Source organism: Mesocricetus auratus, unplaced genomic scaffold (genome assembly GCF_017639785.1).
Source record: "Mesocricetus auratus isolate SY011 unplaced genomic scaffold, BCM_Maur_2.0 Super-Scaffold_100006, whole genome shotgun sequence".
Taxonomy (NCBI): Eukaryota; Metazoa; Chordata; class Mammalia; order Rodentia; family Cricetidae; genus Mesocricetus; species Mesocricetus auratus.
Genome location: NW_024429190.1, coordinates 106,037,604 through 106,050,710, shown reverse-complemented (window position 1 = coordinate 106,050,710; position 13,107 = coordinate 106,037,604). Strand labels below are relative to the sequence as shown.

Sequence of the window (13,107 nt, the reverse complement as noted above, 5' to 3'; positions counted from 1 at the left end):
TCTGTCTCTGTCTCTGTCTCTCTCTCTCTCTCTCTCTCTGGCTCTCTTTCTCTGTCTCTGTCTCTCTCTCTCTCTGGCTCTCTTTCTCGCAGCTGAAGGTTCACTTTCACTCGTTTTTGACAGCGACTCTATGAAGAAGGCAGGGGAGAAAAGGGCGGGGAATGTGGGGTTGCCCCTTAGTCCCTGACTGTGCACAGGGCAGAAAGGCTGTGATGCTTAGGAGACTCTGTGTAGGTCACTCAGCTACTGAACCATCTTCCCCAGGAGTCTGACCAGGGCTTCTACCTGTCATGTGCTCCTTCCTCAGCTGGTACTCTGGCTGCTTCATAACCTCCTGACTCTTAGCCCCAGCCATAAACTTCTCTGGGCTCTTTGAACCCATATTTTCCAAATCTATCCATCTCACCCCAGAGGGACAGCACTACAGTCCCCAGACATACTCGTAAGGCAAAACCCACATCTTGAGGAAGTCATGTCTGGCCCTGTTAGCTGGCATGGGGCAGCAGGTCCCTGATAGGACAAAAGCCTCTTGGCTGTGCTGAGCTGTCCACCTCTCCTCCAGAGCCTCCTACTTCAGAGTGCCATGGATCCTTTGTCCAGGACCTGGAACACAGCCAGCTGCAAAATGCCCTGGGAGGATCTATACCCCAAGGTCACTGGGGAGGCAAAGTTTCTGAGCCTGAGGCAAATCATGCTGGGGGCTCTGGGAGGAGTGTTCTACAGGAACCCCTACCCCCCCTAAACTGCCACCTGAACACAGCAGCTCTTCCTGTCACTCACTGCTAACCCATTCTCCCTCCTGGGCAGTGTGGAGAGAACAAAGAATGTGGCGGCCCGTGAATGAATACCCCTGCCAGCAACCCTGCGGTATCAGCCATTCCTCCAAGACCCCAATCCATGCTCTCAGTCAAGTTCCAAGAGAGCTGTCCACCCGCCCCCCAGCTCCTACCTAACTCATCTCCCACTAGGGCCCACCAGCTTGCCTCCCACTCAGCTCATGACTACCATCTGCCCTGCTCGTCTATCCAACATGAGAAATAACACAGACATGCAGCTTGGATTCCCCAGCCAGGTAGATCCAGCCTGCAGTCCTGGCTCATGAATGTGTGATGTTGGAGCATATTGGCATGGGTCAGTGCCCTTTCTTGACTGCTCTCATGGCAGCTGAGAGACCTTCTATAATCTAACTTCTTCCTGGAACAGGGTCCCCAAAGTTGAGGGGCTCAGATGACCAAAGAAAGTATCTGTCCTTGCAAACTAGAAATCTGAGGGAGAGAAAAAGAGGATACCTGTCCAAATGGTCCCAGACTCCCAAAACACCTTTCTGTATCAGACTTGTTCTAATGCCTGCAGCCAGCAGACAGACACACATGGAAATACTCTAAAATGAAGCAAATGCAGAGTCCTTGGGCCCACGGACACGGTGGTATTGGTAAACACCCATAGTCTCAGTTACTTGGGAAACTGAGACAGGAGAATCATTTGAGCCCTGCAGTTCCTGGCTAAATAACTATTGGGTTTTCACACTAAGCTTAACAATATGGTGAACCTCCTTGGAGGGGACCACAGGTTGCCTAAGGAGGGGTGATCGGGCCCAGGTTGAAGTACCTTGGAACCAGAAGTGTTTCTGAGTTTGGACTGTTTGTGTAAACATATTAAAATACCTTGGGAATGTCACCCACACCTAAGCACAAAATTCACTTTTTTTCCTTGTATATCTCATAGCCTGAAGGTAAGTTTGCATAACACTTTTGTGTAATTACATTCTGACTGAGGCATGATAAGCGAGATCGAGTGAGTTTTCTTCTTGAAGTACCATACAGCCTTCAAAAGGATTTAAGAACATCTCAAATCTGGAGTTTCCAAAGTGGGAATATTTGACCTATGTTGTCTTAATAAACAGTTAATGAGCTCCCTGTCTCTGGCAGTATGCAAACCTATCTCTGCATACCTTGGCATAAATGTTGCCCAAGGATTGCTTTTCTTGAGCCTCTGTCTCCCATTACTGATAAGTTTATTCATTAACACAGAGCTAAATGTTCCATTTGTTTCGTTTTCATTTGGGAAGGGTGTAGAACAACAGTGTTTCCTCTGTGTAGCTCAGACTAAATCCAAACTTATGGTCCTCCTTCCTCAGTTTCGTGGGATTGTAGGTCTGTGCTACCATACCTGGCTCAATGAGTTCTAGTTCATCTGATCCCCTCCATCCGCACAGCCACACTGTCACCTGTCGCCTAGATGATGACAGTAGCTCCAAGGCACTCCCCTGCATCCAGTCTTGCCTCCTCTCCCTCCAGCGTATAGAAAAGCTTCCGGAAGCAGGACTGAGCCCAGAGCAGACCAGACTCTGTAATACGGCTACTGGAGCCTTTCTTCATTGTCTGCCTCTCCAGCGCCTTCACCACCCACACCTGCCCTGGATGTCCAGACAGACAGAAGAACTAACCACTACATGCCATTCCTCCCCACATCCTCCTCCTCCTCTCCTTCCACCCATCTCTCTCTCCTCTCCTCCAGCTTGCACACCTCTCTCCTCACAGGCACACTCTCCTTTCCCCTGCCATAGGTGCCTCGCTGACTCCCACCGGGTCCATCATGCTCACACGTGCGTCTGCCTCGCAGCTGCAGGTGACATCTGTCCCCCCATCCTGGGGGAGCATGTATCTTACTCCTCCTTATAGCCCAAAACCCTTTGTGTGGGACGCAGCTCATGTTCTCCTCCCAGGAACAGGATCTAGAGGTTCAGGGAGGGTGGCCAGCATCATCAGATGAGCCCCACCCATGCCAGCACTCCACTCTGTCTGGGAAAGTCCTGTTAAATGCAGGGCAGAAAAACAACGGAGGATCTGTAGGCCAGACACAAGCTGGGTGGAGGCTACTTTGCCTGCCTTGAAGCTCAGTGAACAGTGAGAGGGTGAGAGAGAGAGAGAGCTTGGCACACAAGGCCGGGGACCTCCCGAATAAAATCGGCCCTGCTCCTTGGCCCAAGGGACATCATTTTACCAGGGCCAGGCCAAGAAGCTACAAGAACAAGGACCAGAAGGCTGTTCCTGCCTTCTGGCCATTTCCTCTTGGCTGGAGTAACAGGCATATGTGTCTCCACTAGCCCCAAACCCCAAAGCCTCTGTGACCCATTTGGAATTTATCCCAGCCAAGACTGCCTTAAACACCAAGCCTGGCTAACATTAGCTCACAGTTTCCAGGGCCTGGTGTAGGTTCTTCACTGGTTCTCAGGAATCAAGGACACAAAAGGGGACCCCCCCCCACTCGCCTTGAATCCATCAGGGGCAGCCATCTAGGGGTAGCAGGCAGGGCTAGGTGAAACATTCAGAGCCCCAGGTCGCAGCTGACCATCTGCCCCCTCCACCCCCCGCTGCACTGGACATCAAAGCAGGAGTAATCAAATCAAGACCAGAAGAACCACTCAGCCTTACCTCAGACCCAGTGTACCCCACTGTGCCTGCAGCTAATACTGCCTACAGGCACCAGAACTGGGCTAGTGCCTCTAACACCCACAGACCATGGACTCCAGTTTGTTGTTTGGTTGATGTCAAAGGGAAAGGGTGTGACTCAGACACACAAGGCCCCACAGCTAACGCGTACGGGGACCAACTTCACATACTGCATTTGGACTCTACAGGTTTGAAGGTCCACCCAACGCTGGATCATCCAGCAACACTGGACAGTCTGCTTTTGGCATACCACAGGAAATGGTTTTCTCCACACTCCCATTGTGAGATTGTCCCCTATACCCACTCCCCCCTCACAGTTCGGAGAGCTGAGAAGGGATGTTTAGGACCTGAGTGGTGGAAGAAGAGGTTGAGAGCCCAGCAGACGACGACCTGGAAGCTTTCCCAGGCCCTCATGTTGTAAGCCTAAAGGATTGTGGGACCTGAAGGGGAGGACAGATAAAGACATAGTCTGCACCAGCTCATAGCCCTGGCCTTGCCGTATCATTCCATCTGTGTAATAGAATGGCAACCCCAAATCTCATGGGGGAAGAGAAGCTATAAAAGGAGCAGGAGTTCCTTTAAGGGCAGCAGGAAGCATAAAAGGTCTTGGCCCAGGGTCTGGCACACAGTAGGCCTGCAAACACAGAGCTCTGAACACAGTGGGAGACTCCAAGACTAGTGGCTGACTGAGATAGGGGGGGGGAGTTCAGTGGGGAAACCGATGAAATTGAGAGCAAAGGAGACAACCCCTGAGAGACAAAAGCCAGCTTGACTGAGAACCCTCAGGTTGCCTCTTGGCAGAAAGCCACCTCTGAAGAGAGGCGTCTGAGGGGGGCCATTCACATGGTTTCACCTTGTGACAGCTGAGAAAGCATACACTCCATTATCCGCCCTCACTCTTGGGTTCATAAAGAAAACACACTTTCTCTGCATTGTAGATGGAGGGGAGTGCAGCTGAGGACTTGGGGTGGGACCCTGAATCACAATTCCCAAGGAGCAAGCAAGTGGGTTTTTGTTTGTAGCTGTAGATGGAGGTATAAAGGACAGGATGTCCAGAGCTGACAGCAACGATCACCAGCGTAAGAAATGACATATCATCATGTTCCTCTCCCCATGAGACCAAGAAGGATTTACAGATTTCTTGGTGACACCATGACAGAAGTGAGTCTTGAGTGGGCTCTCCCTGTCCAGTCAGAGGATCTCTGCCAAAGAGTGGGTGAAGAAAATCCATGAGAAAAGGGACTTCTGGGAGACCCTTCCCAAGGCTAGGCTCCTCCTGAAGCCAGGCATTGCAGGACCAACAAGCACAGGAGACCTGCCTGTAGCCATAGTCAGAGTAACCCTCAGATTAGCTGTGTCATTAGATGGTGTTGAACAACAGAGAAAGAAAGGGAGAGCCAGCCCACTGACTCAAGCCCTGCTGGTACTCCAACACAGGCAGAGATGAGTGTGGAGACTAACCCTTCCAGATACTCTTTCCACATCCAACACAGGAAAGGCAGAATTGAACCTAGGACCTCACGTGTGCTAGGCATGTGTACCCAGCCACTCAGCTCCTGGATTGTTGAGTTGGAGTCTCACTAAGTTGTCCAAGCTAGACTTGAACTCACTCTGTAGCTTAGACAGCCTTGAGCTTGCAATCCTCCTGCCCAAGTAGGTTCCCAAGTAGTTGTGGATGACAGGCCTGGACCACAAGGCCCTTTCAAAGTACGGGATAACTTACACAAGAACACACCCCATGCCAGCTCCCGGTGCCACTCTGCTTGTCCTTGGGGAGAACAACCGATCTTGCAGCAATGGCTTGGAGAGACTAAAACATTCTACCAAATGCTGGGACAAGACAGAATACCTGAGCCGGGCACCCTTTCTTCTCATCATCAGAAGCCTGTAGATGCCCAGGATGTTACCTCCAAGAATTGTCAACACAGATCTCCCCTGTGAGCCTGTGTGTATTAGCTCTTCCCCGGAATCATCTCCTCTTCCCCACTCTATAAAATCATATTTTTTGTTGTTGTTTTGTGCCCTCTCTGCTCCAACGACATGGTAGATTAGGATACTTATCACTTGGGGCACCTGTGCCTACAGGATGGTCTAGATTCATTGGGTTGGGGGTGGGTAGGTGTATGGTACTGGCAGCTTGTGTCTTTCCTTCCAAAAATGCTCTCAGACGTGTCCTCAAAGATCCCAACAGAGGAGTAGGTCACATAAGGTGAGGCTACTAAGAAAACAAAGCATCTTCCTCAAACCACCAGACCCAGTTGACTCAGAAGCCACAGCTGGGCCCCCACCCCACACCCCCACTCCTGTTGCTCCAGATACCAGCAATGCTGGCAGACCAGTATTGAGAGTGGGAAAGTTGTGCAACTGTGCCACAGCGACAGCAGAAGCAGAGCTCACACCCTGTGAGGGGTACAGGAGACTGTGCCCAAAGCCCGCTGCTATCTAGTACACTCCAGCAAAGGGATCGGTGCCAGCACAAACCCACCGAGGCTACCATCGTCCATCCCAAACTCCCAGAGGCTGTCACTTTCCACCAGTGCCACAGGGAACAGCCTACTCCTCCACCATCTGCCCCCAGGGGCTTCTATGTTCCCACTGGAGGACACTACTGTATGCACATCTGGAAACTTGACCATCAATACTAGTCCCCGTCTGTCCCCTGCCCCCTGCCCCCTGCCCCCCACCCCCCCGAACCTTCATGTATGCCTCTTCCATCAGGTGAACTGGTTACCAGTGGGATCCACCCTGAGCCCTAGGGTCTCTTTATCTCTGCCTCTGGTTTCCCACTTAGACTCAATTCCACAACAACACACATGGCTCCAGCTCATCCTCAAGGGGGGGGGGGGTTGCCTTGAGAGATCTGCAGTTCCTCTCCTGGGCTCTTTCAGTGTCCCGTAGATAGACAACTTACTAAATCTCTCTTAACCAGAATGAGTTAGAATCCTCACAATCGTGGGAGTTTGTGGGCTTGAAAAGTCAATCCAGTAGACCCAGAGGAAAGGAATGTTGACATGGTACCCTGTCTGTTATGATGCCTGCAGAGCCTGGGAGGTGTGGAAGAATAGCAAAGCAGTGAGGCCAAGTTAGGGCACCCTGGGAAAGGTCATGGAGACCAGACCCAGCAGAGAGCCTTGAATTCCATGCAAAAGAATATAGTTGGAGGGGAATTGCTGTACTTATGTTTCTTACTCATTTGTCTTTCCAGCAGAGAGTGCTCCGAAAGCACTTGAGGAAGACAAATTGTGAGTCAGAGCAGCCCTTGGCTCTCCACAAACCTTGCACCAGCCTCTCGTGAGATCACATTTCCCTGCTTTGGGCCAAACTCATTAAAGCAGCTGGCATCGAGTGAAAGATTATCAGGGCCAAGGGCTGGGGAGGGAGGACATCTCGGATGGTATATGGGGTCATGCTGGGGTTTTGTGCCACTTCCGACACACGAGGTCTCCTCCTGGTAGAGCAAGGACATGAGGCAGAGATAGGCGGTGGTTTACGTTAAGAAGTAGGATGAGGATTGGGGTGCCATCCTACCTAAGCCCTTGCATGCTATGGCTACAGGCTGGTTAGCTTCCAGCAATGGGATGTCCCCTTGGCTGGGATCTCTGTCTGAATCATGTCCCCGGTGGCTCCCACTTCGCAGGCTGTGAAGCGCCTATCTCCTGGATGTCTCAACCTGCCTTAACCTGCCTCCTGGAATAGAGTAGGCAGATGATTCTCAACTGAAGCACGGCTGTGTAGAATGTCTGACAAGACCTCTGGAGCACTCTGTTGACCTCAGCATGGCTTCCCCTTCCCCACCTCAGCTGGACTTTCCTACAACACACACATGTAGCAGAGCCCTCCCTGAGGTCTTGAGGTGGGAGACTGAAACTTTGCATTCTAAGATTATTAGTTATCCCTTCCCCTTCCCCTAAGGCAGGGTAAGTATCATCCCTCCCAAGAATGCTTCCTGACCCCAAGCTGTGCTAGATACCCCTTCTCTGTGCATCGCCTCCACCACCGTGGCTTCCCTCAGTCAAAGCAGTTGAGAGGGTCAAATGGAAGAGCCAGGTGTTCCCAAACACGCACACACTCGTTCTAAAGCAGACCTCATTCACCTGGGTGCCTAAGCCTGGGAACAGCAGGAGGTCAGTAAAGTTCAGGTAACCAAGTACTGGTGGTCCAGGGAGGAAAGCCAAGCTATAAAGGAAGAGATGATGTCAGCCAAAGCTTAGATGGGAGAGAGAGAGGGTGCTAATCGGGAGTTGGTGGTCTTCAAACTTGTCTGTGCATCAGATCACATGGGAACTCAAGACAAACCTGCTGAACAGCCATCTCAGCCTTTGGTTCAGCAGGTCTGCGCTGGGGACCACGGACTGGCATCTCAGCCTTTGGTTCAGCAGGTCTACACTGGGGACCACAGACTGGCATCTCAGCCTTTGTTTCAGCAGGTCTACACTGGGACCACAAACTGGCATCTCAGCCTTTGGTTCAGCAGGTCTGCTCTGGGGACCACAGACTGGCATCTCAGCCTTTGGTTCAGCAGGTCTGTGCTGGGGACCACAAACTGGCATCTCAGCCTTTGGTTCAGCAGGTCTGCACTGGGGACCACAGACTGGCAGCTCAGCCTTTGGTTCAGCAGGTCTGCACTGGGGACCACAGACTGGCATCTCAGCCTTTGGTTCAGCAGGTCTGTGCTGGGGACCACAGACTGGCATCTCAGCCTTTGGTTCAGCAGGTCTGCACTGGGGGCCACAGACTGGCATCTCAGCCTTTGGTTCAGCAGGTCTACACTGGGACCATGGACTGGCATCTCATTCTTTGGTTCAGCAGGTCTGCACTGGGGACCACAGACTGGCATCTCAGCCTTTGGTTCAGCAGGTCTGCTCTGGGGACCACAGACTGGCGTTTCAGCCTTTGGTTCAGCAGGTCTGCACTGGGGACCACAGACTGGCGTTTCAGCAGGTGCCAGGATATGCTCTTCTGGCTTTGAAGCCTGGTCCAGGGTGGAGGATGCTATTTGCAGGCACTCAGAAGCTTCATTCGCTCCTCACTTGGACCTACAGGGAGTCTAAAATGGGGTGAAAGCCTGGCATCTCTGCCTCCCTCTTGTGCTTCCTCTGCTTTGGGGCAGTTGCACACCTTTGCATATGGAGAAATTGATCACCCAGAAGACTGCCATCTAGAACCAGGGCTACCTAGCCTACCTCTCCCCACTCCCAGATTGAAGGCGCAGAGATATGCGAAACAGCATCTCACTGGCAGCTTTTTAAGGCGTCCCGTTCAGATCCCAAGAGGTGACTGACGGCTGTCGGCAAGTGAATTCCGGGATCTAGCAGGACAGACAACCCCAAAAGAGAGTGCTCATCCAAGAAGTGAGGTGGCACTCAGGGCAGGATAGCATCTTCTAAGAACCATCTTCACTTAATAAAGACTTGTGTGGACCATTCACCAAGACCAGAGCTCAGACAATGATGGGGAGAACCATGTTTCCACCAAAACTGCAAAATTAATGCATATCCCTTTGTCCCCTTGTCCCTCTAAAGCTCATGCAGGTACCCCAGAGATAGGACCTGGAAGTCACTAGACCCCCTTTATCTGTCCCATCCAGCACGGCCACGTTGATTACATCTCTGCTCTTCCTTACCTGGGTCTCTTTAATTGGCATATTGGGATGGGTGGCAGAGCCTAGCCTGCCAGAACCACCTAAAGCTCCACTTGCAGTGGTAAAGGCAAGAGTTCAGAAGAGGAGAAAGGAAGACTGCAGAGGCTGGGCCACACAGGGTGTTACACCCTGAGGCGGAGGAGTCAGCCATGATGCTGAAGAACCCGCAGATGAGATGAAGGAGAGCAGCAAAACTTTACACCCACCGTTTGGGAGGCAGAAGCATCCACAGTCATAGGCTTGAGCCCCCTCCCCACTATGTGACCTCAATCAGTTCCTCCCAGGAGGCCACAATCCTCACCCCCCCCCCCACCACCACCACCTCAAAGGCACAATCCAGCCCTCTTGGAGAGGCAGGTGTGCCTGCAGGGAGACCGGCCCTGAGAGGGCTTTGCGGCGGCGGGTAGAGGCCCTCAGCAGATGTGAGAGCGATTATTATAATCTCTCCGCCCCCAGATGGCATGGTCCGGGTTGCCCCCTCCTCCGCCTGCCAGGCCCCTCTCCGCGGTCCCCGGGGACAGGATGCTAAGGGCCCCAGCCTGCGAGCTGCCTGCCTCCTCTCCTCGGGGGCCCTTGGCCCAGCCTCAGCGTGGGCCTGGCCTCCAGCTTGAGCGGCCTTTCTTCAGGTGCAAGAACCCAAGTGGCTGTCAGCGGGCGGCTCCACGGCAGGGCACCTCAGGCAGGCGGAGGCGGTGGCGGGGGTGGCTCAGCACAGCTAGTGAACAAAGGCCGGCTGGGAGCTGGCAGGGCGCCATCAGGGTTCAATGCACAATGGCCCGAGGGGCTGGCGGCTTCGCTCCTGGCCGGCATTTGCATAGCGTCTGGGGCAGGAACAGGTGCCCGGTCAATAGGCGATTGTGAAGCTGCTGTGTCAAAAAAAAGAAGAGGCCTGTATTGAAGGCCAGGCTGGCCTATTGCAATGCAAATAGCATTCAAAGCAGACCAGCTCGGGATGGGCTCCCCGGAGCCCCTGCCTCATGAAAGCCACCGAGCCAGCCCGGCGGCTGCTGCTGCTGGTGCCCGCTTTGTCTGAGGCCAAAGGGTGGCACTGGCAATGGGGGCGGGGCGCCCACAGCAAGGGGTTGTTCCCCAAGCCTAGCCATCTAGGAAGGCTTCCTGGAAGAGGAGCAACGGAGCTAGGATGTTGCTGAACTGCAGCCAGATGCTGGAAGGAAGAAGCTACACGCTTCCCTGAAGAGGACCCAAAGTGAAACAGCCACTGTGAGTGCCACTTTGAAACCTCCGAGGACAGTGTAACACACCTCCTCAATTGTGGATGCATGGCCCTCTGGCCCGAAATTCGGGATCCTTCGTGTTACCTCTAATTTGCTGTGCCCTGGTCTTACCTGAAGCTACTCTGGGTTTATCCAGGTGATTAATTCTTCCACACCTGAAGCAGTTCTGCGAGATGACTGTGTATCGTTTTCATTTAACTGATGTGGAAACTGAGGTACAGAGGGGTTGTACCACTCCTGGGTGGCAATGCTGGGAAAGACCCTCGGCAGGCTGGTTCTAGAAGCTTCCCCGATTCCACACTATGCCAATGCTCTGCCACCAAGCCACACTCTTATCTCAAGATGGAACTGAAGTCCAGTGAGCCAGACGCTTATAGCAGCAAGACCAGAATCCTGTGAACTGGCTGCCTGCCTGACTCATACCTCTTCAGCTGATGGTAAGCCTGCTGGAGAGCACTGCCATCTGACCCAGGGACGGATGCTGGGGTGGTGACAGGCTTGACAGAACTGAGTATTTGTCTCCCAACATGGAGTCTTTATAGAAATACTCCAAACTGCAGGGGGGGAGGGCTGCTCAAGAAAGCAGAAACCCCAGAGTCTATACTTTATCACCAGGGCTTGACTTTATCACCAACCGATCTCCATGGCCTGGGACCACTGACCCCTGCCTGACCTTGTACTCTCAAGTCTGCCCATCTGTAAAATGGAAGCCTGAGCTAATTCCAGGGGTGCAAGGAAGCCATGAGGATGGCTGTTCAGAAATCAGAGCCTCAGAGACCTTCAGCTCCACCCGGTTTCATGTTGAGATGAAAAGAGTCTACACATGCCTGTGGACCTGATTCATGAAGTCACCCTCACATTCCGGGGAACTGCTTTCAGGCTTTTAATCCGTTGAAGGTATCTGGAACTCCCCCGTGGAAGACTGGGTCTGCCACCCTAGGCTTAAGATGCTTGGCCCGGATAAAAGGAAACTGCCCGTGGCACTAGGTCGGATTCGGAGGGGACTCTCCGTGCGCCTCCGCCTCCGCAGCCTCTGGCCTTGGCATCTCCGCAGCAGGAGCTGGGAAACTTAGGTCTCACAGGTCCACCACCACACAGGGATAATCAGCAGGGCCTGTCTAGACTGTGTTGAGGACTCCGAAGCAGCCTGCAGGCATGGCAGGGAGGGCTGCTGCCATCCCCAGGGACGTCACTGGATGGAGTAGAAGCAGTATAGCTGGCAGGTATTTGTCGTCTGGATTTACTGGCTGTGAAGGGACGGAGGGAACCAAAGACACAAGAAAAAAATGGACTCCTTAAGATCTCTTGGTGACAATATCAAAGTTACAACTACCAATCACACTGTTTTTTTTATTTATTTTGGTGGATGGGAGGGGTGGTGCATATACACGTGGGAGCCAGAGGACAACCTCCCTGGCTTGCTCTTAGGGTACCATCCGCCTTTCCATTGAGAAGGGTCTCTCACTGGTCTGGAGCGAGCTGGCTGAGCAAGAAGCCAGCAGCCCACCTGTGTCCCCCCCACCCCACCCCCGTGCCATTACCCTCTGTGCCACGTGAAATTTCCACGTAGGTTCTGGGGATCAGACTCTGGTCCTAGGGCATGCACTTTCTGACTTAGCCAATGCCCAGCCCCTTTTCATGGAAACATTTTCTTGAGGGCATCCGTCACACTTAAACCTGTGTTGCTTTTAGAACCAGAGCGACAGTTAAGATTGCAGAGCCTCATGTCAGAACAGTTGTTCAGTGTGGACAAGGGCCTGGGGTCTGATCCCCAACACTGCACATTTAATAAGGTGTTTCCAAAGTTGAAAAGTAAGAGTTGACCTTACTGTTTCCCTGAGAAAGGAGGCCCAGGGTTTAGGGGCGGAGTTGAGCATTGAAGGCAGTGTTAATTGAGGGCGGCTGCTCTTGTCAGTGTCGTGGCACACATGTGCTTGATACCCTACAGCTTCACTTCCACTCAGCCAGCTAATCCTCCCCAAATGCCGTGGGCATAGAAATCATACACATTATGTGCTCTCATTTGCATGTGAAAGAAAAGTAAGACTCAGAAAGTTCACACATGATTTACCCAAAGTTATGAAGTCAGGAGGGAGCTTAGAGGAACCCTGAAGACCTTCCTCCCCTAGATAAGGAAAGCTAGGAGGACATTTGGGGGTGTAGCTAGCCTGGGAGTGAGTTCTGCTATATCTGGACCCAGCCAGCATCGTCCACAGAACTCCATGCAATAGAAATACTGGGCCTTCTCCAGAAGGAGACAGGGTGGCCTCGGGTTCCCAAGCCCAACTCCCTTGGCTGACTTCAGCAGCTCCCTGTAACACAATGCACCCTTCTTCTCCTGGCACACCCGCTCCAGCTCTTAATTAAGCTAGCCAATGGTTATCCTTCACTGCTAAGGCCCGGGCTTCTGAGCTGCCCATTGTTCCACCCTGGCTACCAGAATCCCAGCCTCCAGTAGGTACCCATGATGCTCCAGGGCCCAGCATCGAAAGGCCCAACACTCGATCACAAAGGGCACAAATCCCTATAACATCACAGAGACAGCTATTATTAAGCGTTTCTTTTTATTAGTGCCCATAAAAGAAATCACAAGGCATTTGAGGGTTTGTTTCATAGAAACCAAAAGTGTCCACGCTCACAGTAACAGAGAAAAAGCCGTGATAGAAAGATCTGGAGCCCAAGGCATGGGTGGGTCCCAGTAGAGACCTGGTTCCACTTCTGACAAACCAGGTAACTTTAGGTGAATTGTTGTCCCTTACCGGTTCAGAGTGGCAGTCAC

The 13,107-nt window shown here is 52.6% G+C and overlaps 1 long non-coding RNA gene across 1 annotated transcript; it reads left to right on the top strand.

The window, feature by feature from the left end:
• The first annotated feature begins 10,028 nt into the window (after nucleotides 1-10,028).
• LOC110343744 lies at nucleotides 10,029-11,664 on the top strand. The gene is made up of 2 exons (XR_002386071.2): nucleotides 10,029-10,765; nucleotides 10,944-11,664. It is a non-coding gene; the product is annotated as an uncharacterized LOC110343744 (long non-coding RNA).
• The last annotated feature ends 1,443 nt before the right edge of the window (nucleotides 11,665-13,107 follow it).